This window comes from Lissotriton vulgaris, chromosome 3_1, assembly GCF_964263255.1.
Source record: "Lissotriton vulgaris chromosome 3_1, aLisVul1.2, whole genome shotgun sequence".
Classification (NCBI taxonomy): Eukaryota; Metazoa; Chordata; class Amphibia; order Caudata; family Salamandridae; genus Lissotriton; species Lissotriton vulgaris.
The window spans coordinates 1,652,198,983-1,652,218,276 of NC_141689.1; positions in this window are offsets into that span (position 1 = coordinate 1,652,198,983).

Consider the following 19,294-nt stretch of genomic DNA (forward strand, 5'->3'; position numbering starts at 1 on the left):
GGTGCCACGTGTTGTGGACAGAATTGGTGCCGCGGAGGGTTTGGAGGAATGCGGTGAAGCCGAAGGCGGTGGACAAATCTCGGAGGAAGGTGAATTTGGAGGTTTCCAGGTTCTGCAGGGACCTGGGTTTCGGTCGTATAGTTCATGGTGACATCAAATACGATGCAGTGGAATTTTTCAGGGGTGATGGAGTACATTTGTCCCAAATGGGTATGGATTTATATCTGCTGGAGTTGCGGGAGGTTTTGTCTCGCTGTCTGACCGTGCAACAGTTTGTCGGAGAATAATGGGTGTTTTTGTGTCTTTTCTGGTATTGGCTTGCTCTCTTTTTTCGGGCGTTCTCCCCCCCCCCCCCCCCTCCCCTGTTTTTTGGTTGATGTGGGGGGCAGAAAGGTGGGGCTCTCTCCTAATCAGTCTTTCCCCCCACGGCTTTCTGGATGGCGGTTTGCTATGTTATTGTCAGTTTTGGGCCAGGTTTGGACCCGTTGGTTGTAAAGTAGGACCTTGTGGGGGGATGTTTCATACTGATTGAGGTGGGGTTCGGAGATTATGGGTCGGGGGATATGATCAGTTGGTTTATAATCGGGGATGTGATATTTTGTATTTGATAAGGTGATGTTATAATGTTATTTGGGGTTTGTATGGTTTTATGTGTTTGGGTATGTACGGGTGGGGGCGGGTGTGATGTAGGGTGTGGGGTGGGGGCGGGGTTTGGGGTTTTGAAATAAAGACGAACAAATCATTGGTTGTGGTTTAGATTGTGAGGCGGTTGCCGAGTTTGTATATTTGTAAATGTGCACCTGTTCCAATAAAGCGGCCTTTTTCACACTTCATTGGTTTTTTGGTCTGCTCACTCTCCCCCACCCCTCTCTCCCAAGGCGCTGAGGTGTGGGAAAATGTTAGTCAGATAATTAGAGGGAGGGGCGCAGTTAGTAGCGGAAGTCAGGAAGTGGGGCAGGCCGGGAGTTGTAGTCTTGATACCAGTGACCCTGCAGATACCTCGACACAGGTAGCACCTGTGAAGCTCATAATTTGAGCCGACCGTAGCTCAGGTTTATCCTGAAAGAGGTTTCATGCTTCCACGTTCATAAACTTGGTTGTGTAACCTAGGCTCGCTTCATAAGGGCTCTGACGTACATTGTTGTACGCAGCCGATCCATCGAGATTTCATATTTTGGCACCATTGACGTAATTTAGATATTTATTTTTGCTTTGTGATAAAAGACTGAAAAAAAGTGAAGGGCTAGGTGAAGTGAAGTTGTCGAAGGTGGCTAAGAGTTGCCATTGAATGGCAACTCCTGTCATAGAAAGGAAGTGGCAGAGGAAAACTGTTTCCTATAAAACAAACCTGCAGAACAGCCACACTTAAGTATTCTCTAAGGTGAAACGAGAAGAAATGTAGTGAATGGGAAGACTTGTACCATTGTTTCATGAAAGGAGTATGGCCATACGTGGTTGGGCATTAACGATGCACTTTACAATCGGACAAATATGGTTTATACATAATAAATACGCTTGTAAAGGGTTTTGAACAAATACCAATGATGTGTATAAAACGGAAATCAGAGAAGCAAGCAGAGTCTTTGAAACTTTAAATATTTGGGGGCATATTCAGAAGGAGCTATCGTCGAATTAACGACACTTTATCGCAGCCAAATTGTGATAAATTTACCTCCCCATTCACAAGCTGGTGCTAACAGCCCACAGCACTAGTTTACACACGATAGCAGCCGCAAAACAATCGCCACAGAGGACCCATGCAACTATCGCTAATGAGATGCAGAGTAGGCGTTCCTGTGCCAAAAACCGCAAAAACACCTCACCTCAACATTCACAACAACCAGCCAGATCTGCGATAAGAACACAAAACACGTGATAAGGCACTTAGCAGCAGGAAATTAACACCTGCTCTGACCTGGTGTAAAGTCAGACCACAGCCTGCACTACAAAAGGGAGCCCAGGCCACAGCCCCACTGAAGACAAACAGATGCCATGGAGCAAATGCAGCAGCAGCACTGACACCTAAGAGGGTCACAACACCCACAACACCACCCCCAGGATCACCCCTCCCTGGCACCTGCGACAAAAGATATACCACATCAGCTACACCTAAACTTGCACAAAATAATCCGCCTGATTTCGCACAATAACAACTGGTGACATGCATGTGTTGTAACAGAAATGAGCATCACACATTCGCTTTTGAAGCAAACAATGTAACTTTATTGAAATTAACACAGAAATGAAATGAAGACACATGACGCTCCCCTCAACACAATCCGTAGGTCACAGCCTGCAAGACAAAAATCCTGATGACAAGGTGTGTCCTGAACACATCAAAGGACAGAGATAGAGCGAAGGAGAGAGAGAGAGAAGAAGAGAGGGAGAGAGAGAGAAGAATAGAAGGGGATAGAGAGAGAGAGAGTGCCGCCCCTGCACAACCAGACCACACTGCTCACCAGCTGCCACTGGTGTGTCTCCTACCACTTGCCGGTATGTATAGCAGTACAGCAGGTCACACATCAGAGTCAGAGCCGTCATCTGAAACAGACCAGATACCTGACTGACACTGTACACACACTTGCACAAGACAACATCACCCGCCCGCACATGCACACCCAGGCAGAGGCACCCCAGCCCCTCCCGCCACACATCGGAGCATGCCCGCCCTTGCACACCTGGGCCTCACTGCTCACCTTCCACCTCCAGCGTCTAGACAGGATGTCAAACCACATGCCGCTGAGAGCCACAAGTCCGGGCCCGCCGACATGGCACCCTCCACACCATGCAGCCACGCTGTACAGGCCACCAGGTCTCACGTCTAGTGCTGGGTCTTGATTACTCGATGGCATAGGACACACCAGGGCACCCGGCACCATTGCGACCTGCAAACCTGCTCATCCCAATGGGTGCCACTTACTGTGTGAACCCGGAAGCAAGGCCACATGGCCGCTGGCCCGCGCAGCCCGCTGGCTCAGCCTACACTGCGGTCCAGTAAGGCACACAAATACTGAGCGGTCTGCACTGCCGGAACGAGGCATGATCGCAAACTGCACACCCGCTCAGCAGCTTAAGGTGCCAATGACTCAGTGCACCCAAGGTTACCGTCCCATGGTAGGGTGCCTGTGCCGGCCGCAATGCAGCATTTGCCACAAACCCTGTTCAACCCCAGTCAGCATCCCGGGCAGGGTGCATGTGCCGGCAGCAATGCAGAGTGTGCCACAAACCCTGTTCAACCCCAGTCAGCGCCACATGGTGCTAGGCCCATGCCGGCCCCAAGACACCCCAAGATACCCTTACGGGATTGATTCCAGCGCTATATGAGAAACTAAACCTTGGGTCCGTCATCCAGTCCGCACCGGCAGAGGGGTATGTGACTTCGTCTGCCCTTATATTTGCAGAGTCACATAGCCTGTGATGCCTGTGCCGGATGGGTGTGGTGTGCGTGAAAACCTGCCCTCAGGGAGTGGCTGTGACATGCTGACAACTAGGCCAGTGACCTGCACACCACCAGCGAGTATGCCTGCGACGGGTAGCAATGAGGACCCCTCCTCGGAGCGTTAGCGGAGTGGTCTGGCCTGGCGTACGCTTGAACAGCGCAGGGCTTGCAGAAATGACTCGGGACACTGGGCATGGTTCAGTCCATGTTCGGACAAGGAAGTGGCTGATGCATGTGTCCCTGTTGTGGTGTCCACAGGCCCTGTTACACAAATTCCTATGTAGCACCCTCTGACTGGCATCCCACAGTAAGAGCATCATTGACGCTAGTGAAATCACTGTCCCTACATTCATCTACACATACATACATGAATGATGAAAGATATGACACAGCAGTGCATCACTGGATGTTTATTGCACATCCAGTGCAGTTCTGTAGCTGGGGGGGTACAGGGCAATGCTGAGCACACTACACAATATGGGCCCGTAGAGGGCCATCCAGAGTCCATCCGAGGATGACAAGCCATGCAGAAGAGGAATGGTACAGTCTGCAGTCTGGTCGCTGTGTCATTGGTCATCAAACAGGATGTGGCAGTCCATGGCGCTGTCCAAGGTGAGTGCATCTGAGTGAATCGGGGGTCAATGGAATGTCATGAGGCCATGTGCGGGACCAAGCAGAAACAGGCTAGGTGGCAGAAATGAATACTACTGAGTCCTTCTGATCACATGCACATCCACGTCCTCATCCCCGGATGTGTGCTCTGGCTCACCTGTGGGTGTTGCTATACCGGCTGCGGCACTGTGTGCCACTGACACATCAGGGGACGGAGGTGGATTGTCGGCCACACTGTGTCTTTCTTACACATCAGGTGCCGGAGTACTTAGGCCTGCCACACTGGGAGGCAGAGACACACAAGGGGGTGGGGGGGTGGGTATGTGGATGGTGTGGGGGCAGCAGCATTCTTCATTGCCACGCCTTGTGGCAGCAATGCCATGATGAGGATCTGCAGGGTATGGTATATCCCAGCTACATTCCGCTGATGTGCAGTGGTGGCTGCAATCCTTTCCACCTCATCCGCACCATGTCCTTCATGAGCCTCTGCGTGTGTTCCAGCTCACGGCTGGTATCGCTGGAGCCACTCTGAGCGGACAGGTGTTCTTCTCTCTGGTCATGACTCCAGTGATGTCAGTCAGGGCTCGTTGGTGACAATGGATCTGGCCTATACACCCAAGGATGGCATCAAGTTTGGTTGTCATGATGTCGAAGTCCAATCACAGCTGCTCTGCGGTCTCTCTATGGCACTCCACCACATGGCGTTGGAAGGCCATGCGTTGTTCATGGGGGTATTTGGGGAGTGCCAGGGCTGTGGGTGCCTCCGGCTGGGTGCTTTGGGTAGTGGGTGGGGTCTCCTCGATGTAGCTGGGCCGCCCTGATCCTGGAGGTGAGAGGCGGATGAGGCCAATGATGTCCTGGATGGTTTGGTTGTCAATAATGGTGTTGTCCTCCTCGTCATCAGCGAAGAGTGACTGGGACTGCCCTGCAGGAGGTGTTGACGGTGCCCCTGCAATGTGAAGGGGAGATGGTGTATTACAATGTGTCCACATGTATGTAGCCGCAGGTTACATGTTGATATTCAGACAGCATGCCATTGTATATTGTGACAGTCTGTGGATCTGGGCGAGGACCCAGAGCCATTGTGGGTGTGCACTGCGCTCTCCTTGATTGTGCATGTGTGCCATTGTGCCCATCTCCACCCGTCCCCCCAGTACCTGGAGGTCACTCGCCCTGTTGTGGGGAACAGTGTCCACTCCCCCGACTCCAGCCACAGTCTGAACACTGATGACTGTCGACACCTGCTCCTCCATGTCATCCAACTCAAGCTGTGGTGTTGGGCCCCCACCTCCAGAATGCGTTGCTGGCTTCTGGTTGGCAGAGAATTTCTCCTTGGTCCGCCGCTTGATGTCATTCCATCGCCTCTTGACCTCATCCATTGTCCTCTTGTGCTCAACAACGGCATTCACCTTGTCCACAATGTCCAGCCATATCCCTTTTTTGGTGCCCAATGACACGTTGGAGGTGACGAACAGTTGTTGATGGTGTTGTATCACCTCAGTGACTATGATCCTGTTCGCCTCCGGTCTTCCTCTTGTCCTTGCCCTTCCCTGTCCCCGAGGACCCGGGCTGGTCATCCCAGGTACTTGTGGGGTTGCGCTCGTCCGCTGCGCCTGCTTCGGCTTCCTCCATGGTGCTTGAGTGTTTGGGTGTTTGTCAATTTGTGTTTTGGTGTTTTTTTTACTTTTATAGTGATTTTTCCCACCTGCCAGGTGTGTGTTGCAGGCCTGGCGCTGCTTATCTCCTCCTCATTGCGCTTTGAGTCATCGCAGGTTTTTTTGGTGTTATTGTTTGTGTTTTTATCTTCATCAAGGTGGTTGTATCGCTGACATTGGCTGCGGTTTCGTCAGACCTTAGCATGCTACCGCCGTGTTGTGTATTCCACGTTGTCACTGAGTTGTTTTCCCACAATAGGAAAGTTGCGTTACGCTACTCTTGCAGTAGTTATCACACGTCCTTGTGAATGTACCCCTTTGCTATAATTATTAGGATGATTCATACCCACTTATACCTACTTCATGAGTTTTTTGTATTAGTTGAAAGCAGTGCAATGCATTTATGAATGATGTCTCTTATCGTCGTGCAGAGATACCAAGAAAAGCTGATGTTATATAGTTAAGTTGGAAGCACTTTTTCATACTAAAGAATAACCCGGAGAATGTATATTTTGGTATAGGAAGTCTGTGACAAAGAGATCTCTTCACATATTTATACCTCAGAGCACAGTTAATAAATATGAATTAGACGCTTCATGTCATAGGCTGGCAAAATTACTTGTAGTTCTATACTGTGACAGCTACAAATGACAGATATAAGTAAAAGAGGAGGAATATTGCATAAGCATTACCGTAGCATTTCACATTTAATAAAGTTAGCTACCTAGCATGTTTTTTCACTTTGGAAAGTTAGGTCAAAAGCCTGCAAGAGTAGCCCTGTTGTTGTTTTGATATATTGCTCCTCAAGAGAGCACTCAAAATTGCTGATCATGGGGGTCCTCCCAAAGTGGATATCATTTTCATGAATGTGACTACTATACTCATTTTCAGGAAGCAACACAACTAATGTCTGCTGGCAGATGAATGATAGTTATGGGATGCTTGCCTTCTTGCCTGTACCACAGCACCTTTTGGGAACCAGCATATTGGAAAATCTGTGAAGTATCTCATGACTGCTACCTATCAATTTCCCAAAGATAATGTATGTGTCTGTGTATGTGTGTAGCATGATGGAGGTGCACATAAGGAGGTGGGGTATCCATTTTGTGAGTCACCTTGTGTATGATTCCTCAAGAGGGAGAATGTTCTTATCAACATTAGGAGGCTTTTCTGTTCCAGCCCTGCTTTCTCTACCTACACCCAGAGACAGTACAGCCAATGTTGCGTGTTTGGATCAAACAACTCTTTGAAGAAATACAGAGTTACTTTTTCTATTAACCTCACTTGTTTGAAAAAGTTGAAGCAAGACAGACAGTGTCTAGTGCAGAAACTGAACAGTTGAAGAGGGTGAAGACATCACATCTTTTTACATCTGTGGTAAATGGAGGTGAATTTGCTTTTCCCCTATGTCATTTATTCAGCAGTTTCAAGAGATATAATGGTCTGATTGGCTGAGATCAACTTGGAACCAGTCAATCCCACATGACTGTATTATGAGATGTGTCAAACTATTTTGACTTTTTAAGCACTGTGTTCGACGGGACCTGGAGGGTCGGCCGAGGACAAGGGGAGAGGTCTCCGGGGAGAGCCGTCTCCAGCGATCGTACAGACAAGTAACTTCCCCCCCACAGATGGACACCACACAAAGATAAGGTTTAACGTTCTTTATAAGCAGTCTTGAGGTACGGTAGAATGGTACAAGGAGGTCTGGACTCAGGGGTCCCCTCGATTCTAGTCTCTTGGACGGGAAAGGGGGTAGCGGGACAGTCTTGTTACCAATATGGTAGTTGCGATGAGATGATGGGTAGCTCACAATCCTCGAGCTCGGCGTTCTAGGAGGACGGGCCGCGGCAGCGCCAGCAGGTCCCGGGGAGATCGAAGATGGCAACGGTCCGCGGCAGCGCCAGCAGGTCCCGACGAAGACGGTAGTTACAACGGGCCGCGGCAGCGCCTGCAGGTCCCGGCGAGGATGAAGGTTGCAGAGGGCCGCGGCAGCGCCAGCGGACAAGACGATAGTTCACAAGGCAGGGCTGCGGCAGTGCCAGCAGTCCGTCAAGGATGAGTTCTTCTCGGTGTCTCTCGACTCCAGGATACAACTGCCTTCCTGCTCTGGAGCTGCCCCAGTTATAGGTCTGGCGGCCTTTGATGTCCGGACCCTCGCACTTGGAGGTCGGGAGGTCCGGGAAGAGGGAGTCCAGACACCCAGCAGGGGGGTGGAGCCAGCGTCCGGGGAGGCTGGGGGCGGTCGGCACCTGGCGGGGGAGAGCCATCGACACTTCTTCCTCCCATTGACCTGCCAAGTGGTCCGTTCACCTCCTGGGTGGATGGTGGTGCCGGGATGTCGGGGCCTGGCCAGGCCCAGGGTTGGGGTCGAGCTGAGGCCATGCGGCCTCGTGGTGCAGTGTCCAAGATGGCGGCCGGGCCGGGCAATGGTGCTGACGGTGGCCCGGGCCCGTGATACAGAGATGTCCGGGGGCAGGAGTCCCGTAGGGGACGGATTGCGGGTTGCTTCTGTGGGTAGCACCTGGAGAGCTGGTGTCCGGGCCCTGTCCTGCGGGGAGGGAGCGAGCCCTTCATGTGGCCTGTCCAACATGCGTCCCCCCCAGCTGAAGGCGGGGAGAGTCACCCATCCTCTTGGGGACTTTCCTCGTCGAGGCGGAAAAAGCGTGACAGGCCATCCGCGTTGGCGTGATCCTGGCCAGGGCGGTGCTCCACAGTGAAGTCCATCCCCTGCAGGGAGATGGACCATCGCAAGAGCTTGGGATTTTCCCCCCGCATCTGCATTAGCCATTGCAGGGGGCGATGATCTGTTTGCACCCGAAAGTGGGTACCGAAGAGGTAGGGCCGGAGCTTCTTGAGGGCCCATACTACTGCGAAGGCCTCCCTCTCGATGGTGCTCCAGCGCTGTTCTCTGGCCAACAGACGTCTGCTGATGAAGGCCACTGGTTGGTCGACTCCCTCGGGGTTCAGTTGGGAGAGGACGGCCCCAATGCCATGGTCGGAGGCATCAGTCTGGACGATGAACTCCCGGCTGTAGTCGGGAGCCTGGAGTACCGGGGCGGGAGTCCAGTCGACTCTTTTTGGCTGGTTCTTGGATGTAAGTGCCGTGAGGGGCCCCACAATGCTGCCATAGTCCTTCACAAACTGCCGGTAGTATCCGGTGAGCCCCAAGAAGGCCCGGACCTCGGCTTGCGTTACGGGTGGCTGCCAGGACTGGATGGCAGCGATCTTGAGCTGGAGGGGGGCCACCAGACCGCTTCCCACTTGGTGTCCGAGGTAGGTCACGGACCCCTGGCCAATCTGGCATTTGCTGGCCTTGATTGTGTGGCCGGCCTGTTGGAGGGCCTGCAGGACCTCTCGGAGGTGGCGGAGGTGGTCTGACCAGTGGCGGCTGTATACCGCGATATCGTCCAGGTAGGCGGCGCTGAACTCTTCGAGGCCCGCCAATACCTGGTTCACAAGGCTTTGAAAGGTTGCGGGAGCGTTTTTCATGCCGAATGGCATCACTTTGAAATGATAGTGACCATCCGGGGTGGAGATCATTGACCAAACGAAGATCGTAGCGCTAGCGCTTGACTCTCACTAGGATTACTGCAAGCATTCTACTTTGTTTTACAGATATTTTAAATACCTTTTGAGTGTGATAATGTGTTTTTAAAAACAATTGCTGAGCTCTTACTTGCATTTTGCTCGCTACTCCCTGGTCCACCACAGCTTCTGTGCTGATTGTTGTGGAGGGAGGTTGAAGCGACACCACTTCCTGGTTCCTGGCTGTTCCATCCAGGCCAGCCATCTTGGGGAGGTTGACGGGCTAGTCTCCCCCTCGCCCTGACTATTTTAGGGCGGGAGTCTTTCGCGCACGATCATTGACCAAACGAAGATCGTAGCGCTAGCACTTGACTCTCACTAGGATTACTGCAAGCATTCTACTTTGTTTTACAGATATTTTAAATACCTTTTGAGTGTGATAATGTGTTTTTAAAAACAATTGCTGAGCTCTTACTTGCATTTTGCTCGCTACTCCCTGGTCCACCACAGCTTCTGTGCTGATTGTTGTGGAGGGAGGTTGAAGCGACACCACTTCCTGGTTCCTGGCTGTTCCATCCAGGCCAGCCATCTTGGGGAGGTTGACGGGCTAGTCTCCACCCTCACCTAATCTATAAGACCTCTCCCTACCTAGCGCAGCGGTGACGCGCAGCGGTAGCGCCGAAGAGGCGCCAAAGAGTAGCCAGTCTGCGCCAGTCAGCGGCACGGAAGCGGACGGGCCGGACGGCTATTTTCTTTATCCTCTACCTGAGCTAGTGGCAATATGTGCCTTAGTATGCTCACGTATACCAGCCCCGAGCTTCGTTCTCTCCGCCCTCCGTGTGGTCGTTGCCATCATGTATTCCCAGGAGGGCGGGCTCTGAAGAAATGGTGTAACACATGTGGTTGGCGCCTTCCTGACCGGAAATCACTTACGCAGGTTAGCCCACCCATCCAGCATCAATGTTTACTACTGAATACCAGATCCTTACCTGGCCACGCTCTAGACATTTGGAATATGCTACAGGATTCAAAGGTATCCTGTTTATTCCTAACGGAAACTTGGTTGTCTGAATCTTCTTCCCCCAATTTGGCAAATGCCGTACCCTCCGCCTACAATATTTATAGGAAAGACAGGCCATCTGGTAGAGGTGGTGGAGTGGCTATCATAGTTAATAAGAACATAGCATGTCGCACGTTCCCTGTAGATAATATACAGGGCAGTGAAGCCCTTGGCTTCACTCTTCAGCTTTCATCTTCCCAGGCTTGTACTGGTATCCTTGTTTACAGACCACCAGGCTCGGTGGGGCCGTTTTTAGAAGAACTGCAGGCAGCCCTATCGACCCCATGCCTTAGGTCCAATCATTGCTTTCTATTAGGTGACTTAAATATTCATATGGACAACAGCTCAGATCTGGACACTCAAAAACTGTTAGATATTACTTCCGTGCTTGGCCTCTCTCCTTATGTGGCAGGACCGTCTCATAATAAAGGCCACACGTTGGACCAGATCTTCTCTACTCTTCCTATCAGTGTTGACCCTCCCATGCCAGTTTTGTGGTCAGATCATTTTCTCATCACTTTTTCCATCCCTGTCATGGCTTCATCACGGTCCAAACCTGTTGGGTCGTTAAAGCATCTCTCTAAATCTTTCCATCTTCTTACTAGAGAGATGCTATCAAATGCTTTAACTAACTTCCCTTGTCCCACCTCTGACAATGTAGAGGATTACACTGCTCTCTTTCATAACTGGCTCACAGATCGTCTAGAGAGCTTGGTTCCGGCCAAGAAACAAAATTCTGCCGATAAGAGAACATCTGCCCCTTGGTTTACCCCTCATTTAAAAAAAGCACGACAAGATCTTAAGAAAGCAGAAAGAGCATGGAGGCGATCTTATGATCATACTGAGAGGCTAAATTTCAAGACGCTGACTCGAGCCTACCATAAATCCATTTGGGAAGGTAAAAAATCCTATCTGGAATCTAGAATAAATGAAGCGGAGCATTCTTGCAAGGAAATTTTCAGGGTGGTAAAAGATTTCACTTCTCCTTCTGCTTATACTCCGACCCATGCTCACTCTGAAGCTTGGCTGAAGGAATTGGCTGTCTTTTTTGTACAGAAAATTACCACTATTCAAGAATCTCTCCAGGCCACTTTTCAGCAGCATACGATGAGTCTGGGGTGTCCCTTGCCAGACCATGGTCCCTTCCTGTGTGATTTTCCCCCATTAGATCATGAGAGTTCTCTTGATATCTTGGCAAGTCTTAAATCCGGATCTCCACAGGATCCTTGCCCTGCCAAGTGTCTAGCAAATATGGCACCTGTTCTAAATGACCTGGTAAATCCCATCTTGAATCTGTCGCTCTCTTCCGGGGTAGTTCCCAAAGCTTGGAAGAGCGCCATGATCCTGCCACTCATTAAAAAACCAGCGCTCGACCCTTCAGTCCATGCGAATTATAGACCCATCTCCCTACTCCCTGCTCTGGCGAAAGTGACTGAGAGGTTTGTTCACAGATCTATTTCTAATTTCATCGAGGAAAAGGGTCTGTTGCATAGCACTCAATCTGGCTTCCGTGCAAATTTCAGCACGGAGACCGCGCTCCTTGAAGTCAAAGATGCCATCAGGGAGGAGTTGGATGTTGGAAAAAAAGTGGTACTGATTATGCTAGACCTGTCGGCGGCTTTCGACACCGTTCCCCACACACTTCTTCTTTCCAGACTCTGGGACTTTGGTCTGCGGGGAACGGTGTGGAATTGGCTTAAATCCTTCTTAGCCGACCGCCGGCAGACAATCTGGGCGCCTCCCTACTCCGCCGAAATGTCACCGCTTGAAGTGGGGGTTCCTCAAGGTTCCATCCTGAGCCCCCTCCTTTTTAACATCTTTATGGCCCCCCTGGCGGTGACGGCGGAGTCTTTCGGCGCCTGGATTGTCACCTATGCTGATGACACCCAGCTCCTCTTTGTAAGCAACAAGGATGGCCTGTTTGACGGTGCCCAGGTCAAGGGCTGTTTGAGCGCTGTTTTTGAGTGGTTTGGACGTCATGGGCTGAAGTGCAACTCCGACAAGTCGGAGTTGCTCTTCTTTGGCTGTACCTCTGAGCCTGATTGGAAACCCTGGTGGCCGCAAGATATGTTTCCTCCCACTAGTTCGTCTTTGAAAGCCAAAAATTTGGGAGTTATGATTGACAACGAGCTATCTTTCGGACCGCATATTTCATCTCTTACTGGGAAATGTTTCGGCATCCTTCGGATGCTTCGTAAATTCCTCCCTCTAGTCTCTATCCAGCACAGAAAAATCATTGTCCAGGCACTGATTGGCTCTAGGCTGGATTATGCTAATGTTTTGTTTCTGGGACTTCCCAAATATCTGGTCAGGCGTCTGCAAATCGCCCAGAATTCTGCAGCCCGAGCCATCTTTGGTCTTCCAAGAAAAGCCAGAGCCACTGATCTTCTCTCAACACTACACTGGCTTCCAATTGCTAAAAGGATTCTGTTTAAAACTTTGACCACGACTTTCAAGGCCCTACATGGCATAGGCCCCAAATATATTTCCAAACGATTGTCCTGGTATAACCCCCCCAGATCTCTCAGATCTTCGTCCCTATCAAAAATGAGTGTTCCCATTATCAAGCGTGCTAGAGCAGGAGGACGGTCTTTTCGCTACTTAGCTCCTCATGCTTGGAATGATCTCCCAATCTCTTTGAGACAGACTTCTAGCCTTCTGTCCTTCCGAAAGGCCCTTAAGACACGGCTTTTCCCTTAATTTGATGCTGCTTCCTGTGTCTGCACGTCCTCTTAGTGTTATGTTCTCCCTTCTTCGGTTGGGTTTCCTTCGATAAAGCGCCGGGATACTCCGTGGAGTGGCCGTGCGCTATAGAAGTATAAAAATAACATAACATAACATAACAGAAAGCGGACCGTTCTTGGGCCCTGGGGGTGAGGCCGATCTGCCAGTAGCCCGCTGTCAGGTCGAAGATGCTGAGGTAGCGGGCAGCCCCCATGCGGTCGATCAGTTCATCGGCTCGGGGAATGGGATGAGCGTTGGTTCGTGTGACAGCGTTCAGCCCCCGATAGTCAACGCAGAATCGGAGCTCAGGGGTGGTGCCTGGGGCAGCAGCCTTGGGGACCAGCACGACTGGGCTGGCCCCGGGGCTGTCCGAGGGTTCGATGACTCCGAGTGTGAGCATTTTCGACACTTCTTCTTGGATGCAGGCACGTACCCGATCTGGTACGCGGTACGCTCGATGTCTGATAGGGGTACTGTCCCCAGTGTCCACGTCGTGCAAGCACCAGGGGGTGACTCCTGGGGTGAGGGAAAATAGGGTTGCGAATTGCAGCAGGAGAGCCCAACAGTCTTGGCGCTGCTCCGGGGTTAGGGCATCTGAGAGTCGGACCCCGTTTACTGAACCATCTTTCTCACGGGTCCTCAGTAGGTCAGGGAGGGGCTCGGAGTCTTCTTCCGCTCCACTGTCTGTAGCCATCAGTAGGCTGAGCTCCAAGCGCACAAAGTGGGGTTTGAGTCTGTTGGCGTGGAGGACCCGGAGGGGGTTCCGGGGAGATTCCATGTCGATGAGATAGGTGATGGGGCTCTTGCGCTCGATCACCTTGAAGGGCCCCGTCCATTTATCTTGCAAGGCACAAGGTTCGGTGGGGGACATCACCCATACCTGCTGGCCAGGTTCGAACTCTATGGAGGAGGCGTTCTGATCGTACCATTTCTTCATGTCCTCCTGACTGGCCTCAAGATTGGCTTTGGCGATCTCTCGGAATCGCCGGGTCTGATTGCGGAGGGTCAGGAGGTACTTGTAGACGTCTGGAGGGGTTTTCAGGGGGGCCATCTCCCAACCTTCCTTGACTAGGCTGAGGGGCCCTCGAACAGGGTGTCCGTACAAGAGTTCGAAGGGGCTGAAGCCGAGGGACTTCTGGGGGACTTCTCGGTAGGCGAAGAGGAGGCACGGGAGTAGCACATCCCACTGGCGGCGGAGGGGCTCTTCCAACCCCATAATCATTCCCTTGAGTGTGCGGTTGAACCGCTCAACCAGTCCGTTTCCTTGCGGGTGATAGGGGGTTGTGAATCGGTAGGTGACCCCGCACTGCTGCCAGAGGGATTTTATATATTTTGAAATAAAGTTCGTGCCTCTGTCGCTGACGACTTCCCGGGGGAAGCCCACCCGGGAGAAGATCCCCATTAAGGCTCGGCCGACCACCGGTGCTGTTACAGTTCGAAGGGGGATGGCCTCAGGATAGCGGGTGGCGTGGTCCACCGGTACCAGGATGAATCGATGCCCTTGTGCTGTTCGGGGGTCCAGGGGCCCCACAATGTCTATTCCCACCTTTTCGAACGGGGTGGTAACAACCGGGAAGGGTTGCAGGGGTGCCTTGAGTTTGCGGCCGCTCTTCCCGCTGGCCTGACAAGTGAGGCAGGACCGGCAGTGGTTCAGTACGTCATTTCTCATTTTGGGCCAGTAAAAGTGGGTCACCAGGCGGTTGTAGGTTTTGTCCTGACCCAAGTGTCCGGCCAGGGGGACATCGTGGGCCAAGTTCAACAGGAAGTCTCTAAAACGGAGGGGCACCACCAACACTCGACTGGCCCCCAACTCCGCGATTCTTTGTTCGCTGTACAATAGATCATTGTCCCAATAGATCCAGTGGGCCCCGGCGGTATCTCCCGCGCTCTGGGCGAGGGCTTGCTGTCGTAGTCCCTCGAGGGAGGGACATGTCTTTTGCTCTTGACGGAATTGTTCCTGGGTGGGTCCCCCTTCTTGACGCCACTGGGCCAGGTCTGGGAGGTCCTGGGGCTGAGCGAGCCCTTCTTGGGGTTGTTCTGGGGGGTCGGCGTGGTCGGCGTCCCCCACTGGAGCGATCGGGGGAGGAGGTACTGGCCATTCGGGTTCTTCGGGTTGGGGAATGGCGCGGGCCGCCATGGACCGGGTGGTTACGCATGCCCAGTCCGGGAGACCCAACATCCCCAGGTGCTCTCTTCTTTCCACGGCGGCCCACGGGGAACTCTCGAGATCGTTCCCCAGGAGACAGTCCACGGGGGCATCATCGCGGACCGTCACCTTCAGCATGCCGGATACTCCTCCCCATTCGAAGGGGACGCAGGCCATCCGACACAGGCTTTCCGAATTGTCAACTGAACGGACGGGGCAGAGAACGTTCGGTAGGATTTGTTCTGGGGTCACCAGGTGACAGCGGACGGCCGTCACACTGGCCCCCGTGTCACGTAGGGCTTCAGCCTTGCGCCCATTTATGTTCACCCACTGACTGTATTTTCTGGTTTGAGATCATGCTCTTACTTGCCTGATATATGGAACAAGGGGATATTGGCCTGGGATTCGAGTATTGCTACTGCTGCCTAGCTCAACCCATGTTTCATACACATAGATTGAAATTAGTGATTCATGTCTCAATCTTTCTGTTTCTCTGCAGAGAGAACCAGTGATGTAGTGTCTGGCACCATTAGGACTGAGGAAGAGATCATTAGATTCTAAGATAAACTAAGAAATGTAGAGGGGTGCTCTGTGAACTCCTGCTCCCCTCAGGACTGTTGCCATTTTGTTTCCATGACTTGGGTGTATGACATTTTTCCTGCACTCTGTATTGATGGTCAGTTTCATTTTCCAGAGCCCACCATTTCTCTCCACTCCCTTTCCTTTGAGTCTGCTCGATTCTTTGTCTGTTCAACCACATGGTATATGACTCTTCCCCCATAGACTGTGCTCTGAGAGTTCCCTAAAGCCCGGACGTCTGATTATACTACCGCTTTTCTCTCACATTACCCGCCTTTCTCTTTCATTTCCATCTGGAGGTATTAACATACAGGTACAACTGGTGCTGACACATGAACAAAAAATACAATAGTGAAATTTATATTTTCAGCAAACATTCTTTGCTCATACATAGCATCCAGGCCACACAGTATAACTTGTTTAACATATTCAGATTTATTAATCAGACCCCAGACTAAGAATTCAAGTTGCATGCAGCTCCCTATAATTATGGTTCAACTCTACAACCAAATGACAAGTTCAAAATGGTACTTGGGATTTCTTTGTTGCATAATCCTTGTATTTTGTTGACTGGCACAGGTCTTTCCATACTCTAGGGCACAGGAGAGGTTCCACAGTGGGAGATAGCACAAATGTCCAGTTGTAATTGTCTCACTGTTTTCATTGCAAAGATCCTTTCTTCAAGGAACTTCTAAATTCCCCAGCGACAGATGTGGAGTTCCAAATGCGGAAGCTGGCATCGTTGGCATGACTGAACACCAGTATCCTTAGGGATCAACAAAATGCTAACACCATTAGCACAGGGACATCTTTTCGTCCTGAATTAGTCAAGGCAGAGCTGGAGACATCACTTTTTTTGCTCCTCTATCAGCAAGTCAGGAATTTTCCAAGGATGCAAGCAGGGAATCCTTTGGTTTCATCATCTCTCGTTCTCATTCTCCCATGAGGTTGGATCAAGTAGAGCACTTATGAAATAAAATGTGTCCCCTATTGGTGATGTCACATGATTAAATTAGACTACATTTCTACTACTTTCACATCACTTGCTTTGCAGCAGTGTGACCCATTGCCTGTCTTGGGGTTGTGCTGTCATTAATTTACCTGTGTTGTATTAGTTTGAGTGACACACACACATTGAATGAAGGCACTTAGTTCTCTTCTGCATAAGTGTGGACGCAAAATATGGATGTTGTAATATTAGCCTAAATTACATTGACTCTACAGTATTGACCAACGACATATCACCAAGTTAATAAGTACGTGTGGAGTTATGAAAAGTAAACATTACTTCCCTATAGTGCTTAATTTGAATTAGTGGATGCCAGTGGGCACCACCGGTACTTATTTTTTGAAGTACAGCAGTTATTTACGGATCAGATATTTACTGAGTGCAAGAGAGGGAAAAACACCCAGATCGGGAAGACAAGGACAGACCAAAACCAATGAAAATGGAGAAAGATGAACCTGCAAGAGCCAGGAATAGGCACAGGAAGTATCTAGCAGTGGATTAAAAGACTACTAACCTTGGTGTTTGGCGCCAGAATGTTTAATAGCACTGGCCCCCTGCTTCTGAACACAAATGAAGCACTGCATTCCTGTGTATGTTTACAATAAAAATATGCCGGTAGTCACTATTCACAAATTAAGCACTGCATTCCTGTGTATGTTTACAATGAAAATATTCAAGTAGTCACTGTTGTTGAGCAAATATGCGTACTGTTCTGTGTATTTGACCTCAAATTGTGAAATATAACTGAGGCGAGCTGCCACATCAATACATTATTCAAAAGTAAGCAGGCTAAAGCTGCCCCTGAATTAAATGAGCTTTTATGTTGTTTCAAGGATCTCATTGTGCGGGGTGTGCTACACACAGACTTTTTTGTAGTTTTGCGCGTTCATAAAAACGGTCCCATTTCCCCAGTTCATGGGATTTCGTGGTGTTTTATCACCCATACTGAGGTGGGAAACATGAAAGTCCTGTGAACACTTTGAAATTCATGACATTTTGCAGCAGTGTAACACATTTGGAAAACAGTGGCAAAGTAAATAGTACTGCAAGAGAAATCAGTCTTAGGCAGATTTTTCGCATTTCTGAAAAATATTTCATCCCGTGTTGGTTACAGAAGGGGTAGTTATGCCAAACTTTGTTGCTATTATAGTGTTGCTTTTAGAATCCTAGTCCAAGATGTTATCAGATGTTTCACTAGGTAACAAATTAATGCAATACCAAGTGATGTGACTCGCCGTTGGATTAGGGTCAAAAAATCGGCCCGGGCACACCCAAAAAAAGTACCCAAAATGTGGGTAGTGCCGTTCCGCAAAACACTGCACCATCAAAGTTTTATAAAAAGAAAGGGGGTGGGGGCATGTTTTATTAACTTCACTTAGATTTAAAAAAAATGCACAGATTAGTTCACACTGCTGAGCCACACATAAATGCAAGTGAGACCTTGGGGCAGATTTAGAAGCGCGGCGCAAATCCTGTGCCATGGTGCGGGGTACTTACATCGCCATGTTATAAAGCCTTGCGCCAGAAGGAGGCGTTCCGGAGCAGGGGGGGGGGGTGTTCCGGTGCAGGAACGCCTCCTAAAAGTGGCTGAGTGAAATCTACAAGATTTCACTCAGTCACCTTGGGGCCCATGCTGCGTCAAAACCCTGCGCCTGCTTGAAGCAGGCATAAGGATTGACGCAGCATTAACAAGATAGGGCCCCCCTAGAGCCTTGCTGGAGCTGTGCGCACTTGCAATGCAACACCAGCAATGCGCCGCCTTCACGGCACAGATGCTTCATGCATCTGTGCCGTTTTTGCCCAATGGAGTACCTTATTGTAAATGTGGTGCATCAATGGTGGCGGAGGCATGGCGCACAATTAGTGCCGCATGCCTGCTAATATCCAGGGATGCGCCACTTATTGTAAATCTGCCCCCACTTCTGCTCAGGCCGCTTGCCCCGTCAATCTTCAAACATTAATGGGCCGGCCTAGCGAGAGAAAGGGAGTGATACCTCCACCCATCTGCCTCTAGAGAGGCCACTCAGACACCCACTTGGCCGCTGGCGACATCCTAAGAGCACAGAGAGCCCCCAGGCTGCCCCAAAAAGCAGTCCACAGCTGGAACTCGGCTACCGGCCCTTCAGCCATTTTCTGAGTGCCTGCCTTACCAATCCGACCCTGTGACTCGGGATATATATATATATATATATATATATATATATATATATATATATATATATATATGAGTGTGATCAAGGTTGCACCTGTGACCCAAATGCAACTCAGCAACTTGAATAAACAGCGTCAAAAAGCATTTGTGGATTGTGTTCAATATGGCATTCTAACACGCCCTGTAAGAATTGCTTCATCGTTATGTATATTGTGCTTGGCTCCTCATTTCACTAGGGGCCTGATTCCCAAAGGCAAACTTAACTTTTGTGTAAGTTTACAATTTTTTGCTATTCACAAGGGTATTTTTATGTGCAGAGACTCCGTGGTGAAGATACTACTGGTAAAATACCTTTCTGAATAGCAAACAATTGAAAACGTACACACACGT